This window comes from Panulirus ornatus, chromosome 55 (genome assembly GCF_036320965.1).
Source record: "Panulirus ornatus isolate Po-2019 chromosome 55, ASM3632096v1, whole genome shotgun sequence".
Classification (NCBI taxonomy): Eukaryota; Metazoa; Arthropoda; class Malacostraca; order Decapoda; family Palinuridae; genus Panulirus; species Panulirus ornatus.
This window is the reverse complement of record NC_092278.1, coordinates 19712357-19722356: the sequence shown is the minus strand read 5'-3', so window position 1 is coordinate 19722356 and position 10000 is coordinate 19712357. Positions and strand designations below refer to the sequence as shown.

At 52.9% G+C, this 10000-nt stretch overlaps 1 protein-coding gene across 6 annotated transcripts in view; it reads right to left on the bottom strand.

The window, feature by feature from the left end:
* The window catches only part of LOC139765501 (acetylcholine receptor subunit alpha-like), a 502232-nt gene that overhangs the window by 245049 nt on the left and 247183 nt on the right, over nucleotides 1-10000 (bottom strand). The gene's annotated exons all lie outside the window — the stretch shown is intronic.

Genomic DNA, 10000 nt, shown 5'->3' with positions numbered 1-10000 from the left:
GGGAGAGGGAGGGAGGGAGAGGGAGGGAAGGAGGGGAGGAAGGGATAGAGATGGAGTTGGAGGTTGTTCGGAATTGGATATATATGAACCTCCCTCTTCCCTCCCCTCTCCCACCCTCCCTCCCTCCTGGCTTCTAGGGCGCCTGCATTCCCCCCCTCCCCCCCTCGCGTCCCTCCCCCCCCCGGATACAAGGTACAGGCGACCTGTCCAGTCCACAACCTGGATTTCCAGATTTCCGGTCGGCAAAAAAGGGGGAAAAGCATGCTAGACACACCCCATCCCCATTCCCCATTCCCCTCCCATCCCTCACCGACTCTGGTGGTGGTGGGGGGGAGGGGAAGAGAGGGGAGAGGGGGATGGGGAAGGGGGGGGGCCTTGTTTAAACCACCAATGCACTTCTGAGGGGCGACCGAAATGAGGGGTTAGTGAGGGTTGTGTGTGTGGGGGGGGGAAAAGGGGGGCGCCGCCCCTGGAATCCATCGTTCCAGCCCGGACTTCCAGACTCTCCTCCTCCTCTTCTTCCTCCCTCCTTCCTCCCTCCTCCTCCTCCTCCTCTTCCTTCCGCCCTCCTTCCTCCTTCCTCCTCTCTGGACGTGTGCCAGGAGGGTCCCCCCCCCCCCCCCCCGTGGTTAACCTGGCCTCCTGGAATATATTTTGGCGTTTTCGCTTACGCGTTCCCTGTCACACGGGCATTAAAAGTGATAAGACACACATCTGAGGGAGGAAGGGAGGGAGACAGTGAGTCTAGAGGCTAGAGTAATTCTAGCCAAGGGTCCCCCTCCCTCCCTCCCTTTCCCCTCCCTCCCTTTTCCCCGCCCTTCAGCCAAGTACTGTAAGTCTTATGAATTACCCATCATAACACTGTCGCCAGCAAAGTTCAAAACTTACAGTATCTTTTTTTTTTCTTTTTTTTTTTTGAGAAACGCGAGTTTGGAGTCACGCACTCAAAAACCTAACCCTCCTAAAACCCCTTCAAAAAAATAAATAAAAAGTATCAATTTATACTTTTTTTTTCTCTCATCACGGAAAAAAAGGCCCTATACATCTCTCTCTCTCTCTCTCTCTCTCTCTCTCTCTCTCTCTCTCTCTCTCTCTCTCTCTCTCTCTCTCTCTCTCTCTCAGACACACACACACACACACACACACACACACACATATGGAGACATACAGACAGACACATATCAATGGAGACAGGACAGACACACACATATATGGAGACAGAGAGACTCACATATATATGGAGCAGGACAGACAGACACATATGGAGACAGGACAGACAGACACATATGGAGACAGGACAGACAGACACATATGGAGACAGGACAGACAGACAGACAGACATGTAAGCCAGTCTGGTTCACACACTTGCCATTCCTATGGACGAACATGCTAATGTCAGTGTATAATCCACTGGGGTCCTAACACAGACGTGTGTGGGTGTGTGTGGGTGTTGTGTGACCTCCGTAACCCTCTTAACTAAGTAACTAACTAAGCCTTAACTAACTAGCTAACTAACTAACCAGCTAATTGAACTTAAGCCTTAATGACCTAACTAACTAGTTCAACACAGGAGCGGTACACACAGACACCCCCACCCCCCGTCGCACCTTCAAGCCAGACAGACACAAGAGAGAGGAATACAGCGAGGCTGCAGGAGAGAGAGAGAGAGAGAGTGGAGATGACCAAAGTCCCCAGTCATTTACATCAATCATTATCTACGATCCGGCAGCTGATAAGGCGCAGATAAGGGGAGAAGTGAAATGGACGCGTCTCAAAAAGGGGAAAGGGAATGGGAAGGGGAAAGGGGAAGGGGAAAGGGAAGGGGGTGGGGAAACGAACTACCCTTCTCCATCTCCCAGGTCTGCACGGTTGGGGAGGGGGCTGAGGTGGGGGGGTGGGGGAGGTGAGGAGGAGGGAGAGCGGTGGGGAAGGGTGGATGGGGAGGAAGGGGAGGTGAGGAGGAGAAGGGAGAGCGGTGGGGAAGGGAGAGAAGGGGAGGTGAGGAGGAGAAGGGAGAGCGAGCATCCCAAAGCTGTGTGGCTAGCGAGGGAGGAGACGAATTAAGCCATTGGCAAATCACCATATAGCTTCTACCTCAGCGCCTCCTCCTCCTCCTTCTGCTGCTCCTCCTTCTGCAGGGTGAGGAGGAGGGAGAGACCTGGAGAGAGAGGGGGTGGTGGTGGGGAGAGGAGGGAGTGAGGGGGTGAGAGAGAGCGCCCCTCGAGGTCCTAATTTTGGGGAGGGGGAAGGGTGATCGTCGTGTCCCCTCCCCCAACCTCCCCCCTCCTGCTGCTCTAGGGTTGGGGGGGGCGCCGCGCCCCCCCAACATGTGTGAAGGGGGTCACCCCCCCAGGCCAGACCCCCCCCCCTGAGGCCCACCGTGACACTAGACCTGACTCGTCCGATGACCTGGACCTGGCTGACCCACCACTTGACCTGGAGCAGTCCACGACAGACAGGTCGTGTGACCCACCACTTGACCTGGAACATTCAACGACAGGTCGTGTGACCCCACCACTTGACCTGGAGCAGTCCACGACAGACAGGTCGTGTGACCCCACCACTTGACCTGGAGCAGTCCACGACAGGTCGTGTGACCCCACCACCACCTGAACAGACCAAGTCATCCAGCCAGGTCCTTCGGTCGTCACACACAACTTTTTTAAACCACTTCATTCGTCCAACCCAACAGCGACTGATAACGTATGATAACCTGCTGATAAAGGAGATAACGCATGATAACCTGCTGATAGAGGAGATAACGTATGATAACCTGCTGATAGAGGAGATAACGTATGATAACCTGCTGATAGAGGAGATAACGCATGATAACCTGCTGATAGAGGAGATAACGCATGATAACCTGGTGATAGAGGAGATAACGCATGATAACCTGCTGATAAAGGAGATAACGCATGATAACCTGCTGATAAAGGAGATAACGCATGATAACCTGCTGATAAAGGAGATAACGCACGATACTGCTGATAAAGGAGATAACGCATGATAACCTGCTGATAAAGGAGATAACGCATGATAACCTGCTGATAAAGGAGATAACGCACGATACTGCTGATAAAGGAGATAACGCATGATAACTTGCTGATAAAGGAGATAACGCATGATAACCTGCTGATAGAGGAGATAACGCATGATAACCTGCTGATAGAGGAGATAACGCATGATAACCTGCTGATAAAGGAGATAACGCATGATAACCTGCTGATAAAGGAGATACAGTAGCACAGGAGATTGCAGGTCTCCCATCATGGAGGAGGTCCAATATGGCGAGGGTGGGTGAGGGCAAGGCGAAACTGTAACCACACCATATATATATATATATATATATATATATATATATATATATATATATATATATATATATATATATATGAGTTACAAAAACGAAAAAAAAAGAGGTGGTTATTCAATAAAAAAAATGAAGCAGGGATCAATTAACACACGATAATAGACGACCCCACTCACCCACACACCACCCTCCCTACCTACGAACGAACGACCCCCTTCCCCTCCTTTCCCCCACTCCCTCCCTCCTTGAAGCAGGGCTCAATTAACACACGATAGACGACCCCACTCACCCACACACCCCCCTCCCTACCTACGAACGAACGACCCCCTTCCCCTCCTTTCCCCCATTAACACACGATAGACGACCCCATTCACACATCCCCCTACCTACGAACGAGCGAACGACTTCCCCCTTCCCCTCTCTTCCCCCACTCCCTCCCTCCTTGTTGTCCTCCTCCTCCTCCTCCTCCTCCTCCTTCCTCCTTCCTCCTCCTGCACCCCGCCTCCTCCTCCTTCCTCCTCCTCCTCCTTCCTCCTCCTCCTCCTCCTCCTCCGCCTCTTCCTCCTTCCTCCTCCTCCTCCTCCTCCTCCTCCTCCTTCCTCCTCCTCCTCCTCCTCCTTCCTCCTCCTGCACCCCGCCAGAGTCTAATATCAATCTAGTGATTCATGTGAGGCAAACGCCGTTCTGTTGTGCCTCTTGTTACAGAGAGGAATGGTAACTTGGGGGGGGTAGGGGGGGGCGTCATGAATCAGAGAGGGGAGGGGGGGAAGGAGGAGAGAGGGGGGGGGGACGGAAGGAAGGTGGGGGTGGGTGGGTCGGTGGGTTGGTGGGTTGGTGGGTTGGCAGCCGTGCTGGAGAACACATAAACCACAGAGAGAGATATTTATTACACACACACACACACACACACACACACACACACACACACACACACGCCACACTCGAGGCCAGGCATAAGTCATTACAACTCCCACTCCCCCAAGGCGTGTGTGTGTGTGTGTGTGTGTGTGTGTGTGTGTGTGTGTGTGTGTAACATCACTTGCTCCTGTGCCAAAACTCAAGTCATGATCGCTCGAGACGTTCAAAGGGGGACATCATCATCATTATCATTATCATCATCACCAGAGAGAGAGAGAGAGAGAGAGAGAGAGAGAGAGAGAGAGAGAGAGAGAGAGAGAGAGAGATAATTCACTTTCTCCAGTCACAGGGTGTCAAGTCAATCAAGTTCTGTCCACACACCACCTCACCCTGCTCCTCCTTCTTTCTGGACGGCATGACACGCGTCCACACATCGGCTCCCACACCACCACACCTTCCCCCCACTGGTGGGGGCGCGGGGGCAGGCTCTCTCTCTCTCTCTCTCTCTCTCTCTCTCTCAAACCCCCACGAAGCTCCCTACCCACTGTCCGAAGTCCAGCGGCGGTACGTGTATGTCTGTCGTGCGTGTGTCTCATACTCTAGCGTCATCCACCGCTTGGCATGGATGCTGTAACACACACTGTAACACACACTGTAACACACATACACACACACACACTGGTGACTCTTACGTTATCCTGTGGCGTTACGTGCCCCCCACCCACCTCACACTGTAACACACACACATACACTGGTGACTCTTACGTTATCCTGTGGCGTTACGTGCCCCCCACCCCCTTCACACTGTAACACACACACACACACTGGTGACTCTTACGTTATCCTGTGGCGTTACGTGCCCCCCCCCCCCCCCACTGAGCGTCACGAGTAACAGATGCCACTAATAGATGAAAAGCAGACGTGTAACAAAATAACAAACAGAGCTCGTGTACGACACACACGTTGTGAACATCCGCGCCGCACATCCTCACACACACACACACACACTTCATCCAAAGGATTTCTTCCTTCTGTTCACCTCACCGCTGTAAATAAATCTTGGGGCAGACAACCACCACGATCCGTTTTCTGTGTTTGTTTTCCCCCCCCCCTTTTCCCTTAGCTTCAAGATGGCGCTGAGATTTACTGTGGTATCCAAGGAGGGGAAGAAGAAGTGGTTGAAGTCTTCGGGCAAACCCCCGGAAGAAGGACTACAGTCCAGAGATAAGATACAGGTACAGGAGACCCCGGGCGAGATCTGTTGACCGTACAGTGAAGTAATGACACAACAGACACCCGTTAACAGTATACTGAACCAACAGGCAACAGAGAGATCTGACCAGATGAAGATGGAACTCAACAGGCAACAGAGAGATCTGACCAGATGAAGATGGAACTCAACAGGCAACAGAGAGATCTGACCAGATGAAGATGGAAGGCAACAGACAACAGGGAATCCCTTGACCACATAACAGAGGAAGGTTAACAGACAACAGACAAAATAGATACGAAAAAAATATCAACTTTCCCTCACGTGATCCATAAAGTCTCATCTCCCCGCCATTAACACGAGTTCGACTGATGGAAATATAAGACATCCAAGCCACCGCTGAAGATGGCCTTTGGGATCCACCTAATGAACGCATCACTTCACACAACAAGCCAGCAACAACAGCAGCTGCAGCAGCCCCTCCCCCTCACCGAGGGGGGCAACGGCGCGTTTACCCATCACCAGATCTCCCATCTCCACCGCGCTCACGCATGGCAACAAGGGCAGCAGCAGCAGCAGCAGAATCTCGTGGAGCTTCTGTAGGAGCAACACACACTCCACCAGTCCAATTCCCACTCCCTCACTCTCTAAACCCTCCCTTAAACGAAGCGTTGGGCGGGGAAAATAACCAGCTAGAAAGTCAGCAAGAGAGGGGGAGGTCGGGACAGGTGGTGTGGGTGTGTGTGTGTGTGTGTGTGTAGGGATCTCGTAAAGTACAAGGGATGTGGGGAGAGCGGATGGTCGTTGCTGCTGGTGCTACCGTCGCCGGCCATTGTCTTGCCTAAGGGGCTCAGCTTTAACAACATATATACACCCACCCACCCACCCCTTTCTCCCTACACCAACCCACCCACCCCAACCCGTCCGACCGGACCGCTAAAGAGCCAGCGATGATGGCTGTGTGTGAGAGAGAGAGAGAGAGAGAGAGAGAGAGAGAGAGAGAGAGAGAGAGAGAGAGAGAGAGAGAGAGAGAGAGAGTATATATATATATATATACGTACACACATCTCAACACATGCATGTCCTTGTGTGTACCAGTGTGTGTGTGTGTGTGTGTGTGTGTGTGTGTGTGTGTGTGTGTGTGTGTGTGTGTGTGTATGTGTCGTTCCGTTCATACAATGGCACCAGTTTATTATCAAACACACGTACACAACGACCACATGTGACTCTCTCTCTATATATATAAAAGGCCCCGACACACGACCCCCCTGTACCAAAAAAAGGGCCACAGACACGCGACTATATAGAAATGGCATGAACCCAATGGCCATTTTTTTTGTGTATATATCAAAAGGCCAGTGACGCCAGCATGTAGGAGAATATTAACATCGCCAGAAGGACTATATAAGTGGTACTTACATAAAGCCATTTATGCCCTCGTAAAATAAATGAATAAGAAAAAGAAAACTTGTGGGGGAGGGGGGGAAAAAGGTTCATATGGAGAGAGAGAGAGAGAGAGAGAGAGAGAGAGAGAGAGAGAGAGAGAGAGAGAGAGAGAGAGAGAGAGAGAGAGAGAGAGATTTAACAATGATCCCGGGCGTTGAGACCGGTTTGGAACCTCGCCAAAATTCTCTCTCTCTCTCTCTCTCTCTCTCTCTCTCTCTCTCTCTCTCTCTCTCTCTCTCTCTCTCTCTCTCTGGTCTTCGTAACACCGTGTGTGTGTGTGTGTGTGTGTGTGTGTGTGTGTGTGTGTGTGGGAGGCATGGTGAGGGGGTCACAAAGGATTTCCTCCCATCACTCCCTCTTAACCCCATCACCCTTCATCCCTCACTCCCTCCAATCCAATCCAACACGCCCCCCCCACACACATCACCTGGCAGGCCGGTAGCGACGACGCGCGTCGTGAGCGAGGACCCGTCTGGACCTGTAGGAGGAGGACGTGGGGCGTGGGGAAGTGGCGTGGCGTGAGGGGTAGGTGGCGTGAGGGTAGGTGGCGTGAGGGTAGGTGGCATGAGGGTAGGTAGGTGGCGTGAGGGTAGAAGGCGTCGGGGTAGGTGGCGCGTGGGAGGGGAGGAGAAGAAGAGTCTTCCACTGTTGTTATGGTTGCCTGCCGGTGGTGACCAGAGAGAGAGAGAGAGAGAGAGAGAGAGAGAGAGAGAGAGAGAGAGAGAGAGAGAGAGAGAGAGAGAGAGCGCACACACGCGGCCCAGCTTGCAGTATCAGCGCCTCAACATAGCCAGCCATCAAGCCGCGGGGGGGGCGAAAAAAAAAGAAAGGGACCGAGGCGCTGATCTGTGGCGCCCTTTTATGCATGACGTCCCACTCCTCCGTCAGGAGATGACTGGACACAGCGACCTGGTGGTGATGATGATGACTGCAGCAAAGACACACACACACACACACACACACACACACACACACTGTCTAACCCTGGAGACTGGTCACATCCACACTGGCTTACAGGGACGGAGTGAGAAGGGAAATGGGGAAGCGGGTGAGGGAAGGGAAGGGCGTGGGGGTTGGTTGGTTTAAGATCAGGGAAGGAGGAAGAGGAAGAGGGAGGAGGGGACAACCTCATAGTCTGTTTTCCACCAAAAAAAAAAAAAGGAAATCTTGGTTTTGTTGACGCCCGGTGAGGCCTTCTTATATACACCTATTACCCACCCCATCCTCCTCTCTCTCTCTCTCTCTCTCTCTCTCTCTCTCTCTCTCTCTCTCTCTCTCTCTCTCTCTCTCCTCTCGTCGCCATCGTCATAAAGCCACTCACGGCCTGAGGGAGGGAGGCGTGCCCCGCCCGCCCGCCTGGGCCACATACGTTCCATCTCATACAAAAATCTGTTCCTCCCTCCTCCCTAACCACCCACCAGGGTGGTGTAGCTCTGTGATGCCCCGCGCCCTCCCTCCCTCTCCCACACACACACACACACAGACACACACACACACACACAGACACACACGCCCCTCGTCCTGGCCCCCTGAGGTGTCTTTGTGGATTAATTACCCACCTCATCTAATCCTCCCGACCCACAACACTGGAGGAGCAGCGGGGCCACAACCTGCAGGAGAATGTGAAACAACGACACGCGGACGAGGCGAGGAGGAGGAGGAGGAGGAGGAGGAGGAGGAGGAGGAGGAGGTGGTGGTGGGGTGTGTGTTTGGGGGGAGTGAGGGGATGAGGGTCAGCGTGAGGCATCCCTCAGACGAGGTCCTGCCCCCTCTGGAGGGATTCACAGGGACATTGCCATTCTCACGGGGCAGCGCGCGTCCCAGGCCGGCACAGAACACCGCCTTGAACCACCATCGCCCATCACCGAGAGAGAGAGAGAGAGAGAGAGAGAGAGAGAGAGAGAGAGAGAGAGAGAGAGAGAGAGAGAGAGAGAGAGAGAGGTGGTACATTGCGCTTTGACTTTCTCCTCCTTCCTCTTCCTCTTCTTTCCCCATCCACTTCTTCTTCCTCTTCTTCCTCCTCCTCCTCTTCCTCTTCTTCCTCCTCCTCCTCTTCCTCTTCTTCCTCTTCTTCCTCCTCCTCCTCTTCCTCTTCTTCCTCCTCCTCCTCTTCCTCTTCTTCCTCCTCCTCCTCTTCCTCTTCTTCCTCCTCCTCCTCCTCTTCCTCTTCTTCCTCCTCCTCCTCTTCCTCTTCTTCCTCCTCCTCCTCTTCCTCTTCTTCCTCCTCCTCCTCTTCCTCCTTCTTCCTCCTCCTCCTCCTCCTTCTTCTTCCTCAGGACACTTAGTGGTTCCCCTCACGTTGTTGACAAGTTACGAAGGCTGAAGTTTGGGTGGAGGCGGTAACGGAGCGGAGGAGGAGGAGGGAGGTCATGGGTCAGAGGTTAGGGGTCAGGGGTCGTGGGTCGTTAAGAAAAAAAAAAATATACACAGACGTGAGACACAGCGACGTGCCTAAGACCATCCACGCATCACAAGCGGACGTACGACGACGGACGTACGACGACGGACGTACGTCCGTAAAAATCCATTTACCTCGCGAATACGAGAAGAAAGGGGTCAGGAACTGGTCTCATACAAGTATTCCCAGAGTGACCCCGAGGTCTTGGGTGACCACTGACCACCAGTTATTCCAGTCTCCACTTCTCTCTCGACCCCTCAGTGTATGGTGGGAATGGACGCGTAGACGACCAAACCATCAGAATTGAAGTGATCGTAAGCAGACGCGCCTCATCCAACAACACAATCACCTTCGCTTCTCAGAGCCCAAGTTTAGCACTGTCTTCCCCACCTGGGGGTGCCTTCGAAGCTTAAGGGCGTTGCTCCCTAAGTCAATGTGTATTGCACTCACCTCTTCGTACCATCACTGATGTGTTCTGAAACAGCCCAGGTGTACAGCAGTCCATTCCCCCTCACCACACCTGCCCAAGTGTACAGCAGTCCATTCACTCACCACACCTGCCCAGGTGTACAGGCCATAATCACATCAAGGGTAATGAGCAGGTCTTAATAAATGTGCCACCCCTCCCCCCCCCCCCTGTTGTTATTACCCCCTCCTTAATTAATTACCATGTTAGTCCATTAGCTTTCCTAATTAGCTCAGGCCACCCGTGTGTTTTGCATCGCTGGCTTGACGGCCTCTGTATGTCCTTCTGGCAATGACCAAGAATTACTTTCTC